Genomic DNA, 11207 nt, shown 5'->3' on the forward strand with positions numbered 1-11207 from the left:
AGGTTGAATGCTTATACAAAACTATTTGTCTTTTGTAAAAATTTAAATGTTTTAATTTATGATCTTTCATCAAACTGCCTTCTGTGGTAACAGGTAACAGGCCTCGCAGGTTTCCCGTTACCATGTTTTGTACCACTAACTTCTTCTACCCAAATGAAGGTTTTTCATAGATTACTCTGACTTTACTGTTCAAGGTGGTACTATGGAACAGTTGTGGAGAACACAGAGTGACCCATACTCCAATAATACGTATTATACAATATTTTAGATTCAAAAAGACAGTGATTCACATTTCAAAGATGTGGCTATAAAATATCATGTAATAATTTGCACCACTCCTGGCATAGCTGCACTAAAGGCCAAAGGGGTGAGTCAGTGTGCCTAGATTTGAAACTTTGTTTGAAGGAAGGTTATGAAACACTAACGTGCTCAAAATCTTATCATCATGCCTTGAGACCAGTTATCCTCCTTCGTATATCTTACTCTCTCTTTTTTTTTTTCCCCCTTCTCATTTATTTTTAAATCTATTCTAACTAAAGAACAGTCACAGCATTTTATTTCTGCCTGAGGTGTAGTTAGTTGGAGATTTGTTATGGGCAGAGGCAAGATGCATACCTCCAGGTAGAAAGTCAGTAGTTGGAGGATAGTTGGCGATCCTGGAGATATAGATTTAGCAGATAAGAATTCAGCTTGACTTTTAAGATGACAAGAAAGACTGTTAGAACTGAGTCTTAGAGGAAAATAATTGTATTTAAAAGTTCAGCACAATCAATACAGAATGTCTTTGAGACAACAAATAGGAGCTCAACAACATTTTCTTTGCCTGGCCGCACCTTTAAGACAGTTGGTTTTTCAAAGTTATTGTTAGTCTAAAAGTCCTTCTCATCGCTTATAACAATCAAAGCACTTTGCAGAGCTTTTAATGATGAAAGGCATTTCTAACTGAATAGAAAAATCCAGTGGTACAGTATAATAGGTGAATAACCCCAACTTTTTAAGTTGTAGCTCAAGCTGCGAAACCTAACAGAAATGTCATACTGTGCCTGCAAGCACAACAACTTCTAAAATCAGAACCAGACTGCTTGAAAAAAAAATGGTTTTCTCTGTGGCTCATGCTGGAATTTACAGAATAAACCAATGTTGGAAAAAGCTTTTCACTGTGGAATTACATAGCTGAAACGTCTGTTAGGAATGTATGGAAATATATTCTGCCTTTTTGTCTGTCTCTCGCACGCCCACACAAACCTGGATTGCTCTTTCTGACAATTTCATGGATACAGAACTTTACTCAGCATGATAAAATGAAAAAAAATCAGCCCAGAAGTAATTTGAGAATATTAGGAACAGCTGGACAAGATTTGAGTGAAGAGAAGATCTGAAGAAGACAGCACATATCCACATGTTAACCTCTCCACACTACCAGGAACATGTCCTAGGAATGAACTCACCTTAGTAGAGAGAAGTACTTCTGAGAAAACTTGTTGCTGGCATGTCTCTAATTGTCAAATACTGTGTTGACTGAGGTAGTAACTTCTGTTTCTTGTTTTCTTCAAAGTTCAGTAAACCCAGACTTGGATCAATAGCTTATGCCAGAACTCCACGTTCAGACTCCAAGTGCAAAGATGAGCTGTAGCAAAATGGGCAGGCTGTGGGTAACTGCTTCCCAAAGGCACACAGTCCTCCTGCTCAAAGGAAGTCAATCATGTGGCCGAAGCAAGGCTATGTGAGCAATTATGATTGACTCCTAAAGGGCTTCCTAAACATATGCTCATCCTAATTGACATAATAAATGCCATTGGCATTTCACATACTAAATTATAAAATTGCACAGTTAGTTATGTAACAAAAGGTGCGTTACCACTCCGATTTGGCTGATTGCTCTGACTTTGGCAAGACTGGCAACCTCACAAATACCACAAGCTTGCTTTCAGCCATTTAACCAAATGACAAAACTATATTTGTGTGGCTGGACAACCACGTGCCCCAGCTACCTTCTAAGATGATGGTAGCCCGGAACAAGTACAACATTCCAAGCAAACTGCATGAGGGAGTGCATCCTGGGTCCTTGCTGCAAGTGAGTCTGCTGTGTCTCTGCGATGGGGAATGCAGACCTCGTGTTCTCCACGCGGGCCTGCCCTACTTAACTTTAAAATAACAATGCAATAGGCAGGGAAAAATGCATGGGAACATGAAAATCATAACTTAATACAGCTTCACAGTAAGTCTTAATCTGTCTTTACAATACTCTCCCAGGGCCCCAGGTGGGTCAGCTGGGCAAGCGGGTGATGCTACCTCTCTGCCCTCCCAGTTCCAGGGGATGGAAGAGCTGATGAAGAGGGAACGAAAAAGCAGTGGAGGATTTCTTCCCCACAGGATATTAAAGCCTTACACCTCAACCTGCCTCTCACAGCCACGGTGCCTGCCACCCTCAGACCTCACAGCATCTTCTCACGTGTGACCATGAGATAATATTTAATAACTACCAAGTGCAGAACATATGATAGATAGTCCTGCTAATAACACATAATAAAGTAAGCCAAGCTTTAATTACATTGTGCCTTTACAACTGCTTCTCTGATCCAGGAGTTTCTTAATGCTTGACAAACTACTTAATAAGTTCTCATAACACCCTGTGGGGACCTTTTTTTAGAAGCAGCCCACAGCATGGTTCGGTGAGCAGGGGAATGGGTACTTAGTTGCTCCCATGCCGTGGGGCCAAGGCCCAGCTTCTGTCACAAGAGGCCTTGTGAAGAATGTGAACTCAGAGACATTCTCAGACCTGATCTGAGGGAAAGTCCTCACAAACTCCTGAATTCTAGAACTGCATCCTCCGCTTTGTGAATATGGTCCTATGGGGGGACTGTAGCAACTTGCAGCATCTCGCTCCTGAGAGTGACTTGTCTAAACAGGAGAAGCAAATGCTTGAGTTAAAATCTCTGGTCCATTGCATTCAGAAGCAAAATTAAGCAAATTCAATGGAGTAAGTATTTAATTATCTGTATCTCAATTCTACTTATGTTGCACCTAACTCCAGTACTATAATTTAGATATAATTATTATTATATTATATATAATAATAAAAATTATTAGTAAAAAAGACAGTCCCTTTTGAAGAACTGCACAAAACAGTGACACTCTACTCTTTAAAATAACACAATCCCAAAGCATTCCCTCTCACCCAGTCCCAGGGTCACAGCTGCTGGAGTCCAGTCCCACTCAGGAACATGGAGAAAGGAGAGCACATGCACAGGCAGGGTAGCCAACAAGTAAATTTCAACAACTTGGAAGAGTGGCACAGCCGAAGGACAGCCCATGAAATCACAGGCAAACACACAACATGCAGCCATAAATTGAAATTTCAGTGGGCACGGGGAAGAAATTTTGATCAGCTTACAGACATTTTGCAATGCCATGTGCTGAATTTCACATTTAAGAAAAAAGCACTCTTTGAAAGAGGTAGACATATTGCACACTGAAGAGGCTGAACCTCAAAGCCCAGTTACTGTGGTCTGACTATCAGTTTTCTGGGGCTAGTACAGGTTACTTTTTGGGTCTTGAACAAACCTCTTATGAGGAATGATGACAGTGCCCATTTATATGGGTAGATAGTCCCTACTGCTCATCTGGGAGTGAGCTGTGCAGCATAACTTTCTTCCAAATGGAAAGGACTGGGTAAACATAAAGTATTCAAGCAGGAGTGGAAGCAGGTCTCTCTAGATGAGGCTGTGTAATAGCAATAGTTTCTGTTTCAGGGAACCTTTTTTTTTTTTTTTTTTTTTTTTTTTTTTTTTTTAAGCAGGATAATGACTAATATCCCTATTCAACAAATGTCACGGCAAGTAAATTTTGTTTATTGTAGTGACCAAGCCCTCAGCCACCAAAACACATCCTCTAGAGCCTGGTTCTGCCCTCATCTGCTCAGTGCTGGGAAACAACATCCCTGAGTATGTGAGTACTACTCACTGTTCTTGATTCATCAGTGCTTTAATTGGGGCTTTGTGGGAACTTCTCCAAAGCTCATTGCTAATTAGCATGCATGTGTTGCTGATGGCCTTGTAATATTCTCCTTAAAAACAAGGAGCTTACTAAGGTTTTGTCAGCCAGGACACACGAGTGACACCAGCCTGGGAAAGATAGCTAAGTCTGTGGCTGAATCAGTATCTGCTTCCAGAACCGGTTCTGTGGGTGTGAAGACCAATTGTGTGCTGTTAGTTGTGTGATGAGAAACCAATTAGGAATGACATGCTCAAACTGTCCTGCTTCCTGCATCCTTCCTCACGATCAGATGTGATCTGCTGCATGCACGCAGGAAAGGGGATTTTTTAATTATTTGAAATTCCTCCTATAAATCACAGCTATTTCAATGCCTCAAACCCTTTTTGACTCAAACTGCAACATTCTTTTAAATAATAGCAGTATGATTGGATGACTTCTCAGACTGCAACTATGAAAATCCAAAGCTATACTTTCCAGAACTGGGTTCTACTTGCAAAATCCTCTGTGAATGGATACCGTAAAATATGTAGTATAAAATCACCTTTGAAGGAGAAAATAAAATAAAATAACAGTTTGTAATAATCACCTGTATTTTTTTAACATCAACATCTCAACAGTAACTATACCATGTAGCTGTAGGCATGGAAAGCGAAAGAGTAAGGAAAAGACAAGCAATAAATAGACAAAAATTATATCCAAAATCCGACCAAAATTAATCTATTTTCAAACAAGCCATTTTCTGAAAGATGTATCAATCCAGACAGGGAAATAGCCATCATTCCTTACAAGAAATTACTGGCAGATGAAAACCATCGTTTTATTAAGGCTCTTTGTTTTAGTAAGGATGTTGCAGGCATATTAAAGTAAAACTGGAGGACCAATTAGAGGGTTACCAGAAGCAGCTAGACAGGTAGGAAGTTTGAGACTGTTTAGTTCCTTGTAAAGGACTAACTGATGTTTACTCAGAGGGATGGGAACAGTAGGCGATGGGAAGCAGTTGTATGCAACAGGAGCTGCCAACTAACCATTCCCTGAACATGTATTGAAGGTGAAAGTTTATCTTCTATGTTGAGTCCCTTTGAATCACATGATTCAGGTAATGATCCTTTTTACAGATTCAGATTGAACCTTTGGGAAAAACCTTGGAAAGATCAACTGTACACTTGTGCATCCCAGCTTCTAGGAGCACAAATTTCAGTGAAAGAACGGGACATGTACTGCAAACAAGTGCTAAGTCAGGCAGCCGTGCAGGACACCAGTGTCCAGACATTTTAACAAGAGAAGGGGCTCATCAGCTTCTCAGAAGGCTCTGACCACAGAGCCACATCAGCCACAGGCCTCCACCCCTACAGTGAACAGAATCAGGTGGCAGTATCTAGCCCTGCAAACAGGGCTGAGAGTTCCAGAAATACGGGACTGCCTCCCTCCAGCAGCCAGCCTGGAAGAGACTCTCGGCATTTGAAAGCCTTTTTTAATTTACCTTGCTTCTGGAAACAATGCTGTTTGATTTCCTGGTTTGCAGTGAAATAGAGCTAATCTATCATCTCATCCTGCGTGCAAGATTTATTCCCGTTTTACAAAAGAAAGGCTATGCTCAGGGAAGATGCCAGCACCTTCAAACTTCTTCCAAAAGACAATTCAATTTTCTCTCCTGATAGACGATCTCAACCCAGAGCCAGGAAAATTCCTCTTGCCAACTCTGTGTACAATGAAGTCCTGATGCAGTTAACACTCAAACACATGGGCTTGAAACAGCCATCCAAAAAGCAGAACCCACGAGAGCAAAGGGGAGGACACTTGTACAGGACCACAAACAAGTAAGAGAATAGCAGTAGGACAAAGAATATTTTCAGGTGGCAAGGAAAAGATAACGATGAGACAAACTTTCCCAGATAATTTCAATTTATGTTTTTGGAAAACATACATAGACTCTGAGGTTTGGGATAGAAGAATGAAATAGCAAATTAGTAACAGATTACTTCTTTTCAGTCTTAGGAAAGTGGATGTGAGTATTGATGTACTCCTCACACAGCAGCAGCTTTCCAAATGTCTGACAGTCAATCTTGGCTTTTATTTGCAGGTCAGCATTTGTGCTTTTCCAACAACAGCAGATAATAGACAGTGCTGTTTCAATGAGTTGATGGAGCTGCCTTGATATTGTTCTGCATGAACCCAAATGATCAAATGAAAAGAGCTTTGGAAAAGTGGGATGAGCAAGGAGCTCTGTTTCTACAGGAGACTGTGGGAAAAGTCCCTTGTGTAGTGCCAGTATAGTCATCTAATGTATTGTTGCTTTTCCTGCTGTTGGATGAACCCTCTTCTAGTCATCAGGCACTGTAGAAAAGCATGAAATACAAGTCTAATATGCATACCTTTCCTGGTTTTTATGTTTTTCATTGGTAGATGTCAATAAGTTCATCCATGGTCATTAAAAACACCCCTAAACATTAAGATGTTCAAATGTGTGAACAGGTCCTGCTGATTTATGTACTTGGACCTCTTGTCTACAGAGTAAGCATGTATTTCAGCGTGTGAGATGTCCACATACCCTCATTGCAGTTCTGGGTTCTATGCTGGCATGTCTATGCAACTACACGTTCTCTCATGAACAATAAGGCTTATGGGTAGAAATGAAACTTATAAGAAGTTATTTCCATTCATTCATATAAACAGGTGTGCAACCCCTGCATATACCTGTACTGAATTACACGATGATTTGAGTGAAGAACTGGTAAGCTGAAGTAAGTGGAGGAGAACATGAGCTAAAGATAACAAGTAAACCAAGTTCTCTTTCTTTCCTCACTTCAGCTGCAGTTATATGCCTAAAATCAAGCAGCAAGATACAGCAGCAGTGACTGTAGCCTCAATTTACCTCCTACAGCTGCACCGAGACTTTGTGGGTTTTAACCTGGGGGAGGGGAAGAAGTGGATTTCCAGGGGATTAATAAAACGATGGGCTAAAAAGCAGCTGCAGTACAAATGGCACCTCTCCACACATAATCAGTTGGATTTCAAAACACTTTACAGAAGAAATAGACCTTGTTAACAACGGGAAGGCAGAAACCCAAGCACATCTGATTAACCAATAAGTAATGAACTAATCACAGTTCCTTTGCATACTAGCATGAAGTAAGTATGTAAGTAGTTTAACACTGACTACCAAGAAACATAGCAACCTACAGGTACGTTATATAGACCTTCTCTGTTAGATTATGAAAATGATCTCTGCATTAGATTATGGGGAGGCTGAATCACTAATGACAGGCACAGTAGATATTTATCACTGCCTGGCTGCATGGCACTCCAGAGAGAGCAGGCTGAGGTTCGGACCTGCTCCCTCTGCCACAAAATGAGGCTGATTTGTTTACCAGAGCATCTTCTTCCACCTTTTCTCCTCTGGAATAACTCACATCCATCAGAAGGGGGAAAGCGGGAACAGCACAAAAAACCGATACAAGTTTTTCAACTCACGTGTCTGGTTTTAGTGTGCTTCTCATCCGCTGCTGGCAGGGTCCTGCAGGTGTAAAATCCCCAGGCTGGGGCTGGCGTGGCCAGGCAGGGGTTCTGCACTCCACCTTCAGCCCTGTTGCAGCAGGCAGAGAGCGGCCAGTGGCTGTGTCAGACCGGGAAGCCTATGGCATGACAGAAGGTACAGAAAAGCTGAATTGCATAAACCTGAGCAGTTTAAGGTTTAAAAGACCACACCCTCCCAGTCATGTCTCCTGCAGGCAGATAAGCAGGCTGCTCATACAGCAGTGTAATTTGAAGCTTTTACTTTTCTTTCCGGCATATACCAAAGTTCATTTTTAGTCAGGCTCTTACTTGCAATTCTTTGCTTATTTTACATTGGCAAGTCAACAATTTAACAGTCAAGTGGACCATTTAAAAAATTGCTTCAAGATGAAAGATTCATGTTGACTTTCCCTTTTGTAAAGGAAGATGAGGCCCACAAGCTCTAACTCCAAGTCTGTAGTTCGGAATTTGAATATTCACCTTGTTCCTGTACACTTGAAATTCGTGGTGAAGTCATGAACCATATAAGAGCAACTTTTAAACTCCAGAATCAGCTCTCTGAAAATACAAGCTCTGTTAATTTTCTGAACACTGCAAAAGTAAGACTGTTTTAAACCTTCTCACTCGGTAATTTTCAGTTTTAAAAGTACCCAAGAAGGGGATAAGATGTTGTACTGTAGATTAAGTGTTTGCTGCTTTACTGTATTGCAATAGCTGAGCGTGAATGTTAGTAACAAAAGCAGTGGCAGCAAAAAATATCTTTTTTCAAAAAATATTTTCAGTGGAGGAAAAGAAACCCTGATCTTCCAGCTACATGAATCACTAGTAAATGCATCTTCAGCCATCTTAGGCATTTGCTTCTAAGGAAGGAAGTGTTATTCAGGAAGCAAGGCAGTTTTGGAGATGGACTTGAAGTGAGCAACTGCAGTATATACTGAAAACAAGGAGAAGGAAATCCCTAGGCTCTGATATAAGCATTTATGGCTACCAGGTCTTGGCCTCCAATTCATTCTTATGCAAGTTTGTTTCCCTTCAAAGACTTTAAAAGCATGCTTGCTGCTTGTGACTATAAAATCCCAAGTTAAATATTTATTTTAAGAAATCATCAATGGACCCGTCAAGTCCTACCCGCAAGTGTGACAGTCGTACCCTTAGCCTGATGGATGCTTCTTTGCAGCAGTATTTGCCTTTCCTGCCCTGACAGCACAGCACCTCAGCTTCGAGTTGCTGGGATGGGTCCCTGCCAGTGTTCAGTGTACAGTTGTTCGAAACCCAGCAGTACTGTGCTGGATCTGGGGCATTGTGCAGCTGCTGCTCTTCCCCCAGGATGGGTGCAATTCTGAGAGACACAGCCTGCACGGGACCAGATGTCCACGGCAGTCACAAGGCCAGATATGAAAGCCTCATGCGTCAGTCGTCTGCAAAATTGAACTATGCATATGCAATGTACTTTTAAAAACATGCTTAAGCTACAGAAGCTTAAACATTAGCAAATATATCCCTGCAGAGCAAAGCCTGTGTTTAAACCCTTCCTCTCATGGGAGGTCTCTCCGAGGCTGCTCGCCCTAGATCAGAAAGCCCAGAGCCCTGCTGCCACAGGTGACCACATCAGACAGTTACAGACTTAATTTCTGGTTTAGAAACTAGCCAATTTTTTGCTCCCGCCCACTGCTAGGAGGCTTTTCCAAGTTTCCAGACTAACAGCCAGTTCAAACTCATTTGTTCTCACGCTAATGTTACTGGATTGCTTAAATAGCCTTTCCCATTTCAGGATATGTTTTCCTGTTTTCCTTTCCACTCAAACTCTATAAGAAGTTCTTCTGCTCAGAAGAAAGGCTTTTCACTGCTCTTCACTCTCCTACTTACCCAAACCCTCTTGGGCACTCATTCCTGTCCATATTTTTCACCCTGGAATGACATTTGTACGTCCTTACACATATCAGGCAGATTATTTCTCTAGAAGGTGAGTCTTTTACTGTCTCTGAACCAAAGAGCTTGTGAGCTCTACCTGTTGATGGAAGATCCTAGCCAAACCTGTCTTTCATCTGCTGGGAAGGAACATAGAAGAACGTCCTTTGAAGCTATTCTGCAGCCTGTGTACTGCATTATTTATTGATTCTTTCCTTTGCCTGCAGCTGGCTAAAGGCTCTGGCAGATTTTCTTCACGAACAACACAGAAAACCAAGAGCATTTTCCAACTACAATTCATTATTTTGACAGCAGCATCTCATAGACCTGACCGGTGCACTGACACCTGCTTGATAATCTTCTAATTCCCAGACATTTTCAGCTGCAGATATTACATACTTCATTAATGTTGAAATTATTTCCAGGACAACATGACATAAGCTGTATTGCACTAGACTCATTTATTTACTTCAACTAACTGATTTCAGCATATATTGAAACCACTGGCAGTACACACTGTGCAAGTTAGAAGATCAGTCAAGTCGAATTATGGGAAATTATAATAATCAAATGTTAGTTGATAATATTGTAGGGGATGCCATCTGTGGTGGGTTGAAAAGATCACTGTGTCCTACAAACACAGAGGCCTGTGCAGCCCTGTGAAACTGGAGCAGAAGAGTCAGGAGGCAGGTCAGCTCTTTGCCTGCCACTGACCACTCTCTTCCAGCCCCTGGTCCTGGCCAGCCAGCAGACTGCTTGCAAAAAAGGAGATAAAAGATCTATCTCCTGTGCATGTTGCATTCCTATCTGCACAGTTCTGGCAGGGGACTGAGCTGTGCTGTCTCTTTCAAGTACTCAGCAGCACTGGAGATTCCTTGTGTATTTCTGTGATGTACCCACAGTGGTAAAACATACCCTTGTGCCTGACCCCCATGGATGGATGGTAGGATGGGGAACAGGAGGTGGGGGTTGGGTAGCCCAGGCTGGCACTTTGCCTCAGTGGAGGAGCAGTGGAAGGAATGGTGCCAGGGAAGGAGCATCAGGGGCTGTGGGTCACAGCTTGGGGCTGTGGGGACAGACCAGACAGGAGGAGACTGGAGTCCTCCAGGATGCAGTGTCTCTCCTGAACCTCCACAATGGCAGGCCACATCCACATCTGGCATGAGTACTTGATTCAGTGTTCTCACATGGGATTACACCTTGGCTTGTAGGGACGTACAGGAGAACAGGAACAAGCTCTGACAGGGAGAATAATCAGGTGTTGAAACAACTCCAGAATGTAGGCCAGTGTTTTCCTGTCAGTTCCCTCTCTTTTTTCCTCCTTGTGGAAAATCAGTAATCTGAATTGGATCACAAAATATAAAAGGATTGCCAAGCACTTGTACTATGGACTCTTTGGGGACTACTGAGTGTCACCGCTTGGAAATGAGACTGGACTCTGCACTCATTAATCACCAGTATTAAACTAGCAATTCTGTACAGTGTGACAGTTCAAATAAGACGTTGACTTCCAAAGTTGACCTACTTGGTGCTATTTACAGTTGGCAAAGATCTTACACAGTGTATGTTACTCTGGGAAATCATGTTTCATTTATCAAAAGCATTTACTGGATCTTCTGTATCCTATATCTTTACATTTTCTAGATGACTCCTGAGAAGGAAGAAAGTGAAAACCAGAATATTCTAATATGTCCTCAATTAATTAACCAATAAGAGTACCAGACTACTATTTTTTTCTGAAATGGACTGCTTTCATGGACTAAAAGAGCACAGGATTAAATACGGTTCTA

At 41.7% G+C, this 11207-nt stretch overlaps 1 protein-coding gene across 1 annotated transcript in view; it reads right to left on the reverse strand.

Annotated features, from left to right (window-relative positions):
* Positions 1 to 7619, reverse strand: part of LNX1 (ligand of numb-protein X 1) — an 80146-nt gene extending 72527 nt beyond the window's left edge. The window contains exon 1 of the mRNA XM_050337837.1: positions 7468 to 7619. The gene's annotated coding sequence lies outside the window, so the exon portion shown is untranslated. The remainder of the gene's footprint in view (positions 1 to 7467) is intronic.
* Between the last annotated feature and the right edge of the window lie 3588 nt (positions 7620 to 11207).

The sequence above is a fragment of the Myiozetetes cayanensis genome, unplaced genomic scaffold (genome assembly GCF_022539395.1).
Source record: "Myiozetetes cayanensis isolate MyiCay16 unplaced genomic scaffold, myiCay2020 scf7, whole genome shotgun sequence".
Lineage (NCBI taxonomy): Eukaryota > Metazoa > Chordata > Aves > Passeriformes > Tyrannidae > Myiozetetes > Myiozetetes cayanensis.